Source organism: Schistocerca nitens, chromosome 7 (assembly GCF_023898315.1).
Source record: "Schistocerca nitens isolate TAMUIC-IGC-003100 chromosome 7, iqSchNite1.1, whole genome shotgun sequence".
Taxonomy (NCBI): Eukaryota; Metazoa; Arthropoda; class Insecta; order Orthoptera; family Acrididae; genus Schistocerca; species Schistocerca nitens.
Genome location: NC_064620.1, coordinates 522383685 through 522399609, shown reverse-complemented (window position 1 = coordinate 522399609; position 15925 = coordinate 522383685). Strand labels below are relative to the sequence as shown.

The following is a 15925-nucleotide window of genomic DNA, read 5'->3' as shown; positions in this document are numbered from 1 at the left end:
TATGCTGAATTCTGCTGGTGGTGCGTTCTTAATATGATGTCCGGGAAAATTGCGGAACAGACAAATAAGCCCCCTTGCTTGGAGACATTTGTGTGTAAAAGACAATTGTATGTATGTTGTTGGATAAAATTTTCCCTGTTCAATATACGCAGAAGTAGTTTAAGATTAATAATGGGTCTCTCTACCAGCCAAGGTGGCTGCTCGCTCCGACATTCTCGAAGAACCTTCATTACTGCTGTGTTGTTTACGTACTTCCATCTGATTCGCCCCAAATCCCTAATGGGTTTGTGGCTCATGGTGTGTTCAGATGTAATCGCTCTGGTGGAGGGTGGGAAATGTTGGAGGACGTTGAGATACTTTCACTGACTAACTTTTAACGGCACGTTGCATGGTCAGGAGCTGCTGCCGGGAGAAAATGGGGTAGAAAATGAAGGCTCTCTGGCTTCGAGAAAATGATGGCTCTCTGGCTTAGACACGGAGACTAGCTCTTGTTTCCACAGTCGCAGTGATCCACATCAATAATGGATAAAACTTTTACTAGCTCATGCTGCCTCATGGTGTAATACGTCAAAATGGTTCAAAAATGGCTCTGAGCACTATGGGACTTAACTTCTGAGGTAATCAGTCCCCTCGACCTTAGAACTACTTAAACCTAACTAACCTAAGGACATCACACACATCCATGCCCGAGGCAGGATTTGAACCTGCGACCGTAGTAGCAGCGCGGTTCCGGATTGAAGTGCCTAGAACCTCTCAGCCACCGCGGCCGGCTGTAATACGAGGGCTATTCCGAAAGTAAGGTCCGATAGGTCGCGAAATGGAAACCACGGTAAAAATCAAAAATGTTTTATTTGCAACAGTTAGATACACCTTGCAGCTACTTATCTCCATAGTCGCCGACCCGACTTAGACGTGTATCGTAGCGTTGTACCAACTTTCCCATACCATCGCTATAGAAGGCAGCCGCCAGTGCTCTCCGCCAATTCTCTACGCTGGCCTACGGCTCGTTGTCTTGTGCCGAAATGTTGTCTTCATAACCAGCGGTTCATGTGACCTGAGCTGAAACTCAGAGGGAGACAATTACGGGCTGTATTGTGGGTAATCTCACATTTCCATTTGAAAACGATGCAGGAGCATCTTCATTGCCCCTGCAGAATGCGGCTGAGAATTGTCTTGAAGACGAAACAGCACGACAGTTATGTAATGTTAGCTGCATAGCTTCAGGGGAAATTTCTCACCAGGCCCCCGTACTTGGCGGCAGACACTATTTTCTAGACATCTTTACGCACTCACTGCGAGCTCAGAAATGAGAAGAGCGACGTGATGCTAACTGGGGTTATACTAGAGACACTACCCAACACATCTGTGCAAAGCTTTATCGGATTTTCATAGTCGTTTCCATTTCGTGACCGATCGGACCTTACTTTCGGAATAGCCCTCGTACGTCCAGCACCATCAGGTACGTAGTTCGCTCTGAACCATACACGGTATGGCCACAGTCTAGACGAGACCGAAAGCATCCTTTATAAAATTTAGATGTACTAGATCTATCTGTACCTCAGAACTTTCCATCGATACACTTTAAAATACCTAAAACTTTCAGTGTTCTTATTTTAAGTTCCCGCACATTTGGTAGCCATTTGAACTTTCGATCAAATGTCAGATTAAAATGTAGAATGCTGTCTTGAAAACGTAGTTTTGGTTCATTAAAATGCGACAGATATTATTAAAATGAACACCCATTGTTTTACCTGTTGAAAAATGAAAACATGTCGTTTATACCCAATCCTCAAATTCTGAAGCGTCAGCTGTAGTGCAAGGGTTGTTTATGCTAGTGAGGAGCAACAAATCTCAAATCTTAAAATAGCCCAGTGGAAGCTAAATTCCTTCACTGCAATTACAAACGACATTTATACTCACGAAAGCAACGATAAGCGAGAGAACTATTGCACAGTCACCTTAACGGCCCAAACATTCCAGTAGTTTATATAATATATTATATATATATATATATATAGCACTCCGTCTGCAGGCCGCAAGTGGCCCATCGGGACCATCCAACCGCCGTGTCATCCTCGGTTGAGGATGCGGATAGGAGGGGCGTGTGGTCAGCACACCGCTCTCCCGGTCGTTATGATGGTTTTCTTTGACCGGAGCCGCTACTATTCGGTCGAGTAGCTCCTCAATTGGCATCACGAGGCTGAGTGCACCCTGAAAAATGGCAACAGCACATGGCGGCTGGATGGTCACCCATCCAAGTACCGGCCACGCCCGACAGCGCTTAACTTCGGTGATCTCACGGGAACCGGTGTATCCACTGCGGCAAGGTCGTTGCCATATATATACAGGGTGATTCAAAAAGAATACCACAACTTTAAAAATGTGTATTTAATGAAAGAAACATAATATAACCTTCTGTTATACATCATTACAAAGAGTATTTAAAAAGGTTTTTTTTTCACTCAAAAACAAGTTCAGAGATGTTCAATATGGCCCCCTCCAGACACACGAGCAATATCAACCCGATACTCCAACTCGTTCCACACTCTTTGTAGCATATCAGGCGTAACAGTTTGGATAGCTGCTGTTATTTCTCGTTTCAAATTATCAATGGTGGCTGGGAGAGGTGGCCGAAACACCATATCCTTAACATACCCCCATAAGAAAAAATCGCAGGGAGTAAGATCAGGGCTTCTTGGAGGCCAGTGATGAAGTGCTCTGTCACGGGCTGCCTGGCGGCCGATCCATCGCCTCGGGTAGTTGACGTTCAGACAATAAGGTTTCATAACTAACCTTTTTCGTAGGACTCTCCATACAGTTGATCGTGGAATTTGCAGCTCTCTGCTAGCTCTGCGAGTCGATTTTCCTGGGCTGCGAACAAATGCTTACTGGATGCGTGCTACATTTTCATCACTCGTTCTCGGCCGTCCAGAACTTTTCCCTTTGCACAAACACCCATTCTCTGTAAACTGTTTATACCAACGTTTAATACACCACCTATCAGGAGGTTTAACACCATACTTCGTTCGAAATGCACGCTGAACAACTGTCGTCGATTCACTTCTGCCGTACTCAATAACACAAAAAGCTTTCTCTTGAGCGGTCGCCATCTTAGCATCAACTGACGCTGACGCCTAGTCAACAGCGCCTCAAGCGAACAAATGTACATCTAAATGAAACTTAATAGCTCCCTTAATTCGCCGACAGATAGTGCTTAGCTCTGCCTTTTATCGTTGCAGAGTTTTAAATTCCTAAAGTTGTGGTATTCTTTTTGAATCACCCTGTATATATAGGAAACATTCCTCACACACAAGTAAAGAAAAGATGTTATGTGAACATGTGTCCGGAAACGCTTAATTTCCATGTTAGAGCTTATTTTAGTTTCGTCAGTATGTACTGTACTTCCTCGATTCACCGCCAGTTGGCCCAATTGCAGGAAGGTAATGTTGACTTCGGTGCTTGTGTTGACATGCGACTCATTGCTCTACAGTACTAGCATCAAGCACATCAGTACGTAGCATCAACAGGTTAGTGTTCATCACGAACGTGGTTTTGCAGTCAGTGCAATGTTTACAAATGCGGAGTTGGCAGATGCCCATTTGCTGTATGGATTAGCACGGGGCAATAGCCGTGGCGCGGCACGTTTGTTCAAATGGTTCAAATGGCTCTGAGCACTATGGGACTCAACTGCTGCGGTCATAAGTCCCCTAGAACTCAGAACTACTTCAACCTAACTAACCTAAGGACATCACACACATCCATGCCCGAGGCAGGATTCGAACCTGCGACCGTAGCAGTCGCACGGTTCCGGACTGCGCGCCTAGAACCGCGAGACCACCGCGGCCGGCGGCTCGTTTGTATCGAGACAGATTTCCAGAACGAAGGTGTCCCGACACGAAGACGTTCGAAGCAATTGATCGGCGTCTTAGGGAGCACGGAACATTCCAGCCTATGACTCGCGACTGGGGAAGACCTAGAACGACGAGGACACCTGCAATGGACGAGGCAATTCTTCGTGCAGTTGACGATAACCCTAATGTCAGCGTCAGAGAAGTTGCTGCTGTACAAGGTGACGTTGACCACGTCACTGTATGGGGAGTGCTATGGGAAAACCAGTTTTTGCCGTACCATGTACAGCGTGTGCAGGCACTATCAGCAGCTGATTGGCCTCCACGGGTACACTTCTTCGAATGGTTCTTCCGACAATGTGTCAATCCTCATTTCAGTGCAAATGTTCTCTTTACGGATGAGGCTTCATTCCAACGTGATCAAATTGTAAATTTTTCGGAATCAACATGTGTGGGCTGACGAGAATCCGCACGCAATTGTGGAATCACGTCATCAACACAGATTTTCTGTGAACGTTTGGACAGGCATTGTTGGTGATGTCTCGATTGGGCCCCATGTTCTTCCACCTACGCTCAATGGAGCACGTTATCATGATTTCATACGGGATACTCTACCTGTGCTGCTAGAATATGCGCCCTTACAAGTACGACACAACATGTGATTCATGCACGATGGAGCTCCTGCACATTTTAGTCGAAGTGTTCGTACGCTTCTCAACAACAGATTCGGTGACCGATGGATTGGTAGAGGCGGACCAATTCCATGGCCTCAACGCTCTCCTGACCTCAACCCTCTTGACTTTCATTTATGGGGGCATTTGAAAGCTCTTGTCTACGCAACCCCGGTACCAAATGTAGAGACTCTTCGTGCTCGTATTGTGGACGGCTGTGATACAATACGCCATTCTCCAGGGCTGCATGAGCGCATCAGGGATTCCATGCGACGGAGGGTGGATGCATGTATCCTCGCTAACGGAGGACATTTTGAACATTTCCTGTAACAAAGTGTTTGAAGTCACGCTGGTGGTAAGTTCTGTTGCTGTGTGAAAGTTTGGCCGTATCTTTCTGTAACACCATATATATATATATATATATATAATATCACGAAGAAGAAGGTTAATTAGATGAATGACGAACATTAACTTCACTTAGCGAAGGTTTATTCGGCACTTGCACATACAAGAGCGCGGAACGGACTGCCTCCGCCCAGAAAGCATACAGTATATTTACGGCTACAGAACATTCCAGCGCAATGATTCTTCACATTTGTGGATACTTCTAGAATGTACTCGAACCGAATATAGCAATTAGAATTGTACAGTCCAAATGAACTTTGAACTCCGACTTTCCATGTAACAGTTCACTATCATAGCCACTACACCACAGTGCTACTCAGCCTCTTCTGCCACATTGCTCCATCCTTAAGAACAACGTCTCGGTGTTACGTCGTCCTTGTCCGGGCACGAGTCATCGGTCCTGCATACTCCGACTCCCGATGACTGATGTTCGCCCTGGCGGTGATCCTCTTAGAGCTTATTTTGCCGCTACGCTCTTCGTCACCTTTCGGCTCGTTGCCTGTCTTCGAATTTACCCTGGGTTGCAGGATCCTTATAGAGCTTGATTCGAAGGACGTGGACCGTATCTCTGATCCCTCGTCGTCTTATGTCGGGTCGAAATCTTCAACTTTATAAGTAACGTCAGACAACTGTCTTACAACCTTGTAAGGTCCAAAGTAGCGCCTGAGGAGCTTCTCAGAGAGACCAACCTTCCGAACAGGAGTGAAGATCCAGATGAGGTCACCAGGCTGGGTTCAATGCCAATGGCTCGCGTCATACCTTCGGCGATCGTTTTCTTGAGCCTGCAGCATGCGGAGTCGAGCCAACTGCCGAGCTTCCTCACCTCTGGTTAACACCCGGCCCATGTAGTTGTCATCCACGTTATCAGGATGTAACGGAAACACAGTGTCCATCGTCGTAGTCGCCTCACGCCCATGTACCATAAAAATGGCTAAATCTTGTGGTGTCTTGTTTGGCGGTGTTGTAGCAAACGTCACGAAAGGTAGCACAGTATCCAAGTTGCTCTGCTCAACATTGACGAACATTGATAGCACGTCGGCCAAGGTCTTATTGAAGCGTTTCGTAAGCCCGTTAGTTTGCGGATGGTAGGCGCTCGTCATGTGATGAGTAATGTTGCACCGACGGTTTATCTCTGTCACAAGATTCGATTGAAAAACTTTATCTCGATCCTTAATTAAGGACCTTGGGGCAACGTGTTGGTATGAGTCGGCCAGGTGGTTTCTGAGGAACTGCCTTTCTTCTCTGACACTCTCGACAGTGCGACACATAATGACGCACACTCCTAAATAAACCTGACCAGAAAAATCTCTTGCGGATTCTATCGTATGTCTTAATAAATCCTAAATGTCCGGCCTCAGATGTGTCATGGAATTTCTGTAGAACATCTAAGCGCATGTGTTTAGGAATCACTTGTAGCCACCTGTTCCCAAACGGATCAAAGTTTTTCTTGCAAAGTAATCCATTAACTACCTTAAATTGTCCTCTCACATCCTCTGGTCGAATTAAGGCAAGCATAATTTGAGATATCTTGGCGTCCTTCTTCTGCTAGGCAGAGAGATCACTTAGCGCAGGGAGACGGTCACTATCTTTATCAAAGTCTTGATGGTCTTGCACACGGTTTCTTCAGAGACAGTAGGCATCTTGGTGTTTTCTTCCACTTTTGTACACTATGGTAATGTCATACTCTTAAAGACGTAGCGCCCAGCTGGCAAGTCATCCTGTTGGATCCTTAAGTCCTGTCAACCAATAAAGTGAATGATGGTCTGTAACAACTATGAACGCCCTTCCATAGAGATACTGTCGAAATTTGCACATGGACCAGATCACATCAAGACATTCTCTTTCTGTAGTTAAGTGCTTTCTCTTGGCTTTTGTAAGTGTCCTAGAAACATAGGCTATAACCTTCTCTTTTCCATCAAAAAATTTGCACCAGAACAGCACCGATCCTATACCCACTGGCATCTGTGTGTAGTTCTGTAGGTGCTCTCTTATCATACAGACCAAGTACAGGGTCAGTCGTCAGAGCTTTTCGCAGCACATCGAAGGAATCTTGTTCAGCACCACCGCAGATAAACTGGGCATCAGCTTTTAACTACTCTTGGAGTTGCCTGGCTTTGATACAAAAGTCTTTGATAAAACGACGGTAATAAAAACATAATCCGAGGAAGCGTCTCACATCTCTGATACTTTTAGGAATAGGAAATTTCGTTACAGATATCTCCTTTTCTGGGTCTGGCCGCGCAACTTTGTTTGACACAAGGTGCACAAGTATTTTGATTTCTTTTGCTCCAAATAGACACTTTTTTTGATTACGTTTCAGTCCGCCTTGTTGGAGACACTTAAGAACGGCCCTCGGTCTTTTAATGTGTTCATCAAATGTCTCTGAGAACACTATAATGTCATCTAAATAACCAAGACACACCGTCCACTTCAGGTACCTTAGAAGATTATCCATCACCCGTTCAAAAGTTACTTGTGAATTACGCAAACAAAACGGCATTACCTTACACTCATACAGGCCCTGAGAGGTGCTGAATGCACTTTTCTCACGATCAGCCTTGTCTACCGAGTACATGTCCAAGGTTGAGAAAAACTTAGCCCCCTTCAGATAATCTAGTGTATCGTCAATTCGTGGAAGAGGGTGTAAGACGTCGTGGTCTCCTTCATTGCTTACATATTCCGCCCTCACAATCATATTCCGCACATGAAGACGCTTCATTCGAACCCAAACTCGCTAAGATAGAGTGAATGTTGTATGAATTCATGTAAACGATATGCAAATAACTAATAAATCGCAAGGGCGCGCCTTGGTTGAAATACTCGAGGGTGGCGTGCACACATACATTCCAGACACGACGGTCACAGGAGCTTTTAGTTCGAGAGAAGCAACCGCACGCCAGGAGGCCAGTCCCAACCCATCTACGTCGGGCGGTGGCCGCCCATGGAGCGGACAGCGTTCGCCCGAGGGAAAGGAGGAACGACCCCATGTTCGGCTTAAAAGCAAATTCCGCTACATTATGTGGGAGTGGCCAGCCTACGCATTCTTTACACATAGCACGCAGTTTCAGAGATTTTCACACGGAGACAGCAAACGCCAAACGCCGATACTACAGATTTCCGGATTGGTCGCCTTAAACGAAACGTCGTTCTCCCGTTTTAGAAGAGCAATGCCGATTGGCAGACGATATTTCTGACGCCTTGAGCTGAAGGAGTAATGGAAGAGACCGAAAGATATACCCCTTCACGTCTGGCGTGGAGAGGCGCCGTTCCGTAGTCGCTCTTGGAGCGAGGAAGGAGTCTCTGCTCAGTACTTCACTGGGAGAGCACCTCTGTCGAGAGTGAATCGAAGTGAGACTCTCTAATTTGAGTCCTTGCGATTAAGCGATGTTCACTGTGTTGGCCGACACATTTATTGTGCGGTGTGAACGGACAGAGTTATGGTTAAACGCCTGCGGGCGAATTTTTGAGTGGCATCGCGATGGACTGGTTATCTGACCGGTGTACCACGCCAATAGTTAGACTAGGGGCGAATAGAAATCCTTGGCTTCATCAAGGCGTAGGGAGAGTTTGATTGGCGAAGGTCAATCCAGATAGAACTAGAGTTATCTTATTTGTCAGCAGCGAGCGGCACAGACAGCAGTCATCGCAGCTTACGGTATTGTGCGCTACAGCTATTGCGAGCCCCATATTTCCTCCACAACAGTACACTTCACTGCATTTCATACGCGACAGCCTCGACCATACCTAGCAACATTCTAAAGGATAATTATTCAAGTTGAGTAGGCGCGCCTCTCAGCCATTCTGCCAAGTCAGCAACAATGTTAAACTTTGCATAGAAATTTCATTAGCGAATCCTATCCTTGAGAGGTAATTTCACGTTCCGAAAAGAACCAGGAAATAACTTGTTCAATTCATAACTAAAAGTGTCATTGTGATTTCTCAGAACTTTTGCAAAATAAATAATAACTTTCGTTAGTTTCATGTTTTTCTTACACTAACTAGCACTACACCAGTATCCAAGTATCCCACTAGTTACGTAAGGAATTTTGTGAATTTTTGTGTCATTTCCTTACAACGGACGACTCCAGAAGATATTTATTGCTGAAAGTTTTTCAGGCATTTCTCTTTAGAACGTTAGGAGCGTCTGTCTGAATTCTGTAGTAGTGTGGGGGTGGAAATTGCATCTTGCAGGAGCCACAGGGTAAGGGGTACATCTCAGATTACTCCGTTGCACAGAATAACAGAATCTCAGATCAACCCCACGCTCACAAACGATATTTTTAGTTATCTTATTAAGCTTCCTGTAATCAACACAAAAGCGCCCACTGCCATCCTTCTTCCTGACGAGGACCACTGGTGACGACCATGGGCTCTGCGAAGGCTGAATAATGTCATTCTTCATCACTTTCTCTATCTCGACGCGAATTAGTCAATTCAATTGCTGACACACAGTATGCTCTCTGGCTTATTGGTTGATGGTCTCCAGTGCTAATCCGGTGCTTCGCCGTCGATTTGTCTAATTTGCTCTTCACCTGTGGATTGAAGTATTCAGATAACTTTTGAAGAATGGCAAGTAGCTTCTTCTGTTGTTCCTTAGTGAGATCTGGTGATAGTCGAGCTAGAAGATCTTGTCTCGTAGTGGTAGCGCTAATTTCGCTCAAAGGCTCGACATGGGAGGTTTCTATGACGCTCAGCTGCTCTGCAATTAACTGCTCAGCGCTTGCCACGCACATGCGTCTTGGAGGGATCTGCGGTTCTCGGCGACAGTTAACTATACACAATTCACCGAATCTGTTCTTAAACGAGACGACAGAGTCTGGGATGACAAAGTTATTCTTCAGTGGTATGCTTCTCTTACATTCAACTACAAGATCCATGGGTTTATGCATGGCGTGACACGTGACAGTTACCTTTCTAGCGCTGACTGCAGGAATGATCACTTCATCCAGCACACATAGTCTCCACACACCCGGATGCGCATCTTTCTGTCCACAGTATCTCATCTCGTCTAGCATAATCTTCGAGCGACCACAATCTATAATTGCCTGAGAAGCTTTCATAAAGTCCCATCCGAGAATGACGTCATGACTACACTCTTGTATGACTATGAATTCTGATGGCTGTGTATGGCCACTTATACCCACACCAGTGGTACATCTTCCTGTAGGTTTTACATATTTCCCATGAGCCACCTTCAGCAGAGATGGTTTGTTGTCGACGAAAACAGTTTTCTGCAACTGGTGACAGTACTTCTCCGAAATGAATCAATATGATGCTCCAGAGTCCACAAGAGCTTGAGCTGGTCGGCCATCCATGAGAGTATCGACGTAATTTCCTATCATTTTTTGTAGTGATCGACGGCGGAGGATTTTTCTCTTCGGCGGCCTCACCTCCAAGGAAGGGAGTTTCTAAACGGAGATTGAGACTTTGATCGGCGTGTTGGGGAGTGTCCTCTCCAGCGGATAGCTTGCGGATATGGTGACCTACGTCGTCCTGCACCCACATCTTCTTGTTCATCTTCGCCGTCCCGGAGTTGGCGTCGGCTAAGATCCGTCTGTTGTCTTCTGGTGCGGGCGTCATCAAATATCCGCCACCTTACTCGACAATAGCGCACCACATGTCCCAGTCGTCCGCATTGGAAACATACTGGTTGGGTATCCTGGGTCCTCCAGACGTCAGTCTTCCTTGGTGCCCAAAGAGGTTCCTCATGCGGCATTGTAGGAACGTAACTCCGCCTGGGTCTCGACTTTTTCACCGTTTTAAAGGGAAATGAAGGACGAGACATTGGGTTCAATGCCTGTTCCACTTCCTCCCTTATGACCTCTTGAAGCGTCTCGTTTTTTTTTTGCTCGCCGTGCAATCCAAGTACCTTCTGAACTTCCTCTCTCACTGACGAAGAACACTTGTGAAATCAGTTGCTTCCTCCGTCACAGACATCGATACGACGTTTGGAAGCCGTTCAAACTCCTTGCGTGTAATTCTTTTTTGCTGCATTGTCTCAATATACTGACACCATTTTATGAAGTCGTCTGCTGTCGAAACCTCCTTTAGGAGTTGGGCTTGATACATGTCCTCAGCGACACCCTTCATGAGATGTGCAAGCTTATCTTCCTCCTTCATTCTAGGATTGACTATTTTGCACAGCTCCAAGACGTCTTGAATGTAAGATGCTGTAGTTTCTCCTGGACGCTGTGCCATGCACTTTAATTTATCTTCAACCTTGCGCTTCTGTCGTTGTGTGGCACCGAAATACTTGCGCAGTTCCGCCTGGAATACTTCCCAGCTTGTGGACTTCTCCTCGCTGTTCTCGTACCGTTGCTTGGCAGTGCCCTCCAAGAAGAAAAATACGTCAGCCAAACACACGGTGTCATCCCATTTGTTAAATTTGGCTATACGCTCATACACCTTCAGCCACTTATTTGAATTTTAGCGATCGTCAGCAGAGAACCCGGAAGGGTGTCTCATATGGTGGCACACAGTTGTTCTCATCGTAACGTCCTCTTCTTCTTCTGTCTCCGATAGATTGCGATCTGTCGAATACGGCTCGAACTCGGCATTCTCGCTTCCCGAGCACGGGGTTCCGTGTTCGATTCCCGGCGGGGTCAGGGATTTTCACCTGCCTCGAGATGACTGGCTATTTGTGTTGTCCTCATCATTTCATCATCATTCATGAAACTGGCGAGATTGGACTGAGCAAAGTTTGGCAATTTGTGCGGGCGCTGATAACCGCGCAGTGAGCGCCCCACAAACCAAACATCATCATCACCACCATCGGGTTTCTCGCCACGTAAACCGCTGCCTCTGTCGTGGCCTGATGGGAGCCACTGTATCGTCAATAATGAGCGTTATCACAAGTTCCCATACCCAGCGTATCCACCAGTATAATGTCACGTAGAAGAAGGTGTAATTAGATGAATGACGAACACTAATTTCACTTAACGAAGGTTTATTCAGCACTTGCACATACAAGAGCTCGGAGCGAAGTGCCTCTGGCCAGAAAACAACAGTATATATACAACTACAGAACATGTCCAGTACAATGATTCTTGACATTTGTGGACGCTTCTACAATGTACTCAAACCGAATATAGAAATTAAAATAGTACACGCCAGGTGAGGTTTGAACTCGGGACCATTCATGCAACTTTTTAGTATGATAACCCCTACACCGCGGTGCTACTCATCTTCTGCTGCGACGATGTACAGAATATTTGAAAAGAAAATGAAGGTGCTGTTAGATTATGATCAGTTTGGTTTTGGGTAAGTTACAGGCGCCGTAGATGCAGTTCTGAAGTTGCGCTTGATACTGGAAGCAAGACTGAAGAAAAATCAAGATACGCTCATAAGGTTTGTAGACCTGGAAAAAGAGTTCGACATTGTAAAGTGATGTAAACCATAGGGAAAGCCGGATAATATACAATATGTACAAGAACCAAGAGGGGACAACAAGAATGGAAGATCGAGAACGAAATGTTGGGATTAAAAAGGATATAAGACGTGGATGTATTCTTGTACACCTGATGTTCAACCTATGCATCGAAGAGGTAATGAAAGAAATAATAGAAAGGTTCATGAGTGTAATTAAATTGGGGTGAAATGATATCAGTGATAATATTCAGTGATAACAGTGTTATCCTCAATGAAAGCGACGAATAATTGTAGGACATGCTGAATGAAATGAATTCTACTGAACACAACGTATGGACTTAGGAAAACCGAAGAAATAGGAAAGTACTAAGTAGTACAAGAATAGCGAGAGACTTAACATCAAAATTGGTGATCAGGAAGTACACGAAGTTAAGGGATTCTGCTATGTTGGAAGCAAAATAACCCATTACAGACGAAGCAAGGAAGTCGTAAAAAGGAAAGTAGTAAAGGCGAAGAGGATATTCCTGGTCAAAAGAATCGGCTTTAGCATGAGGAAGTAATTTCTGAGAACGTATGTTTGGAGCACAGGTAATGAATTACGGAGAGCGGGAAAATTGGAACAGAGTAGAGATGAAACATATGAGATGTAGTGCTACACAGGAAATTAAGTGGGCTGATAAGAAATGAGGAGGTTCTCCTTAGAACTGGCGGAGAAAGGATCAAGAAGAAGACAAGAAAAAGGGACAGGAAGATAGGACTTGTGTTAAGGCATCAGGGAATAACTTCCACAGCACTAGAGGATAAATACTGCAGGGGAAGACAGAGACTGGAATATACACAAATAATTGTGCACATATGGTGCAAGAGCTACTGTGAGATGAAGAGGCAGAAAAAAAGAATTTGCCACGCACAGCATCGAACCAGTCAGAATGGTGTCTTCAGAAGAAACTCACGAATGGTTTGTGTTCGTTGGGACTTTGCTGTTTGTATTATTTTGATAACAACCTTTTATCGATAATATACGAGTTTGAAACCCAACCTAACTTCTGTAATTGTCTTATCGAACTGTTTCCGTTGGCGTTTTCTTTGACTCTGCAGAATATGAATCTCCGACTCCTTAAGTTTTACCTTCATTTTTAGTTCAACAGGCAGAGGAGATCCGATGTCTTCTTAGTTTCCTGAGACCGCCCGTCGGAAACTGGCGCCTCAGTCTCCTCAACGACGAATTAAAAATTACCTACTCATCATCCCCAGCTGATACATTATTCAGGGGTAGCGGCCGTGGATTTGCATGTTTAACAGCGTGGGGCCGCTCAGCCCTCTTCGGCCAAAGAACGCCCGGTAAGCGCCCTGGCGAGGCCAAGCAGTCGATGTTTCCGCATGATGACCATGTGTGAAGCTAGTGTAGGAAGTATGATAACGAATACAGTTCATTTTAAAATGTACTTCTTTTGCGTTGCAAAGTTGCCATCGATAACAATACACTTATTTCAGTGAATACGAAATTATTTCATCCCACTGCGAAAGTCAAGTTCTTCAATACATTACATTTTGCAATGGACCTCTTCATCGATTGCAGAAAATTTCTTCCGGAGAAACCGTAGGTAAGGAATGGTAAGGAACCAATTAGGACGGGATGAGAAGGAATAAATTAGGGCTAAATTAGGAAAGTGAGTCAGTGAGGAAAAATTCATATCCTAGAAGATGAAATATTGTTACAATGACTATCGATCTGTGGGCTGGTTCATTGCCCCAGTGAAAGAACACTCGGTTGTGTACCTGTCTTAGTTGTTTTTTCAGAAATATTCGGTTCAGTAAAGAAGTACAGTTTAGGCGTGTTGTGTCTCTACATTTCTTTTGAGTAACCGCACAAAAGTCACCGAATACTTATCTGTGACGCAGACAAAGTCATCTTCGCCTTCTTCGTATGACATTTACCACATAAAAAGTAAATATGCCATTAACAAAAATTCACATGGAAACACCTACATGATTTGGCACTACCATTTTATGAAGATGTTAACGCCAAATTTCTGTTATACATTTATATATAAAAGAGGAGCTTTTAACAACTGCTCAATCTTAGCTACGCGCAACATCGGATGCTGGTAATAGCAACCGTCTCCCTGTATTTTAATTAATCAGGTATATTTATTTAACTGTTTCCTTCAATTGTGTCTATAAATATTGTTGAAGGTAGATATTAGTTTATAGAGCTGTTTACCTCTACTGTGATTTTAGATGAGAAGGTAATCTAGACTGTTTAGTTCATAAGTTTAAAATATAAATTACTTTTGTCTCACGACTGGGCTGTAGGCTTACGATTCGTCGCCTTCTTGGCTGTTTGTGTGTCAGTGTCACTGTTTACTAATTCAAACATCACCATATTTTACCTTTCCAGTGCAGAAAAATCTAATATTGTCACAGGAAATCGACTCGTCATTATCTAATAATTAAGTTAATCACATTACCAAAGAGCTACTTAGTTTTGAGTCAAAATTCTTGTTCTATGGCATTCGGGAAGCGCCCATCTAACTTGTTCTGCAGCTAAGAAGCACTGTTTCAATTTTTGGTCTTCTGGTACCATGTTATGAACTTATTTTCTATATTTTCCTATATGGCAACCTCAACTGATAGCAAGGGTCCGCTTTTATTTCTGCACTTCTATGAGCACGGTGGAACTCAGTAATCTTTAACAGTAGTACCTAATTACTTTAATCACATTACCAAAAAGGCAATTAGTTTGAGTCAAAATTCATGTACTATATACAGGAGATCACATTCAATTTTGGTCTATGCAGCTATCTGACCATTCAAATAAAACTGTTCAGTACTGGTTCGAAACTCTCTTTCATAAGTCTTCCCCCTTCGTTAAAATATAGGCCTACCACGCCAGCGCCTGTCTGTAGCGGAACGACCTAACTGAAACTGCATGGGAGCTTCGCTATCTCTCCACGTCTTGAATTGTCATCAACACCAATTTCTATTTCTCAACAAATTGTAGTTGGAATTTATGTATCTGAAGTATATTCAAAATATGAGAGATTACTTGCTCACATTTAGAAGTGTGACAACTTCCTTATGACCTCGCGATGCTCATAATGTCCACGTTTAACTAGTGAAGAGTGATAAATTAGGCCACGCTCAAATGCACCTGATGGAAATTGGTGTTATTTCCTGTAGTCGCCTACTGGCGGAAATTCCCACGCAGTTACCATCGTCACAACTACTTCGATGCATAAAACCTGAATAAATTTTACAGGGTTACGAAGCTGTTCACTTGTGTAATGACTGTAGCCAGGAATAAAAGAAGTGAACACACTAAAGATAAACACTGTGACCCATAAAGGTGCTGTGGGGAAAAACTGATAGAAGGGGCACAGGCAATCAATCCTCGCGCGACACGGTAATGTGCAAACGCTCAGCTCAAGATGTGTATCGACCATATTCTGGCTGTTACTGTATAGTACCTACCGTGGCCACTCCAAAAGGTAAAGATAGTCCCCACGGATTGGTGCCAATGAACAATCTGTTTTTTGTTGTTATTTTTGCGTGAGCTGTATCTTTTTCATACGAAACTGTATGGTCCCCGAGCACAGCAAAGAAATATTCATTGACAGAATGGGAAGCTGC

At 44.4% G+C, this 15925-nt stretch overlaps 1 pseudogene; it reads right to left on the bottom strand.

Moving 5' to 3' along the window:
- Nucleotides 1-2219: 2219 nt before the first annotated feature.
- LOC126196266 (5S ribosomal RNA) lies at nt 2220-2336 on the bottom strand (annotated as a pseudogene).
- Between the last annotated feature and the right edge of the window lie 13589 nt (nt 2337-15925).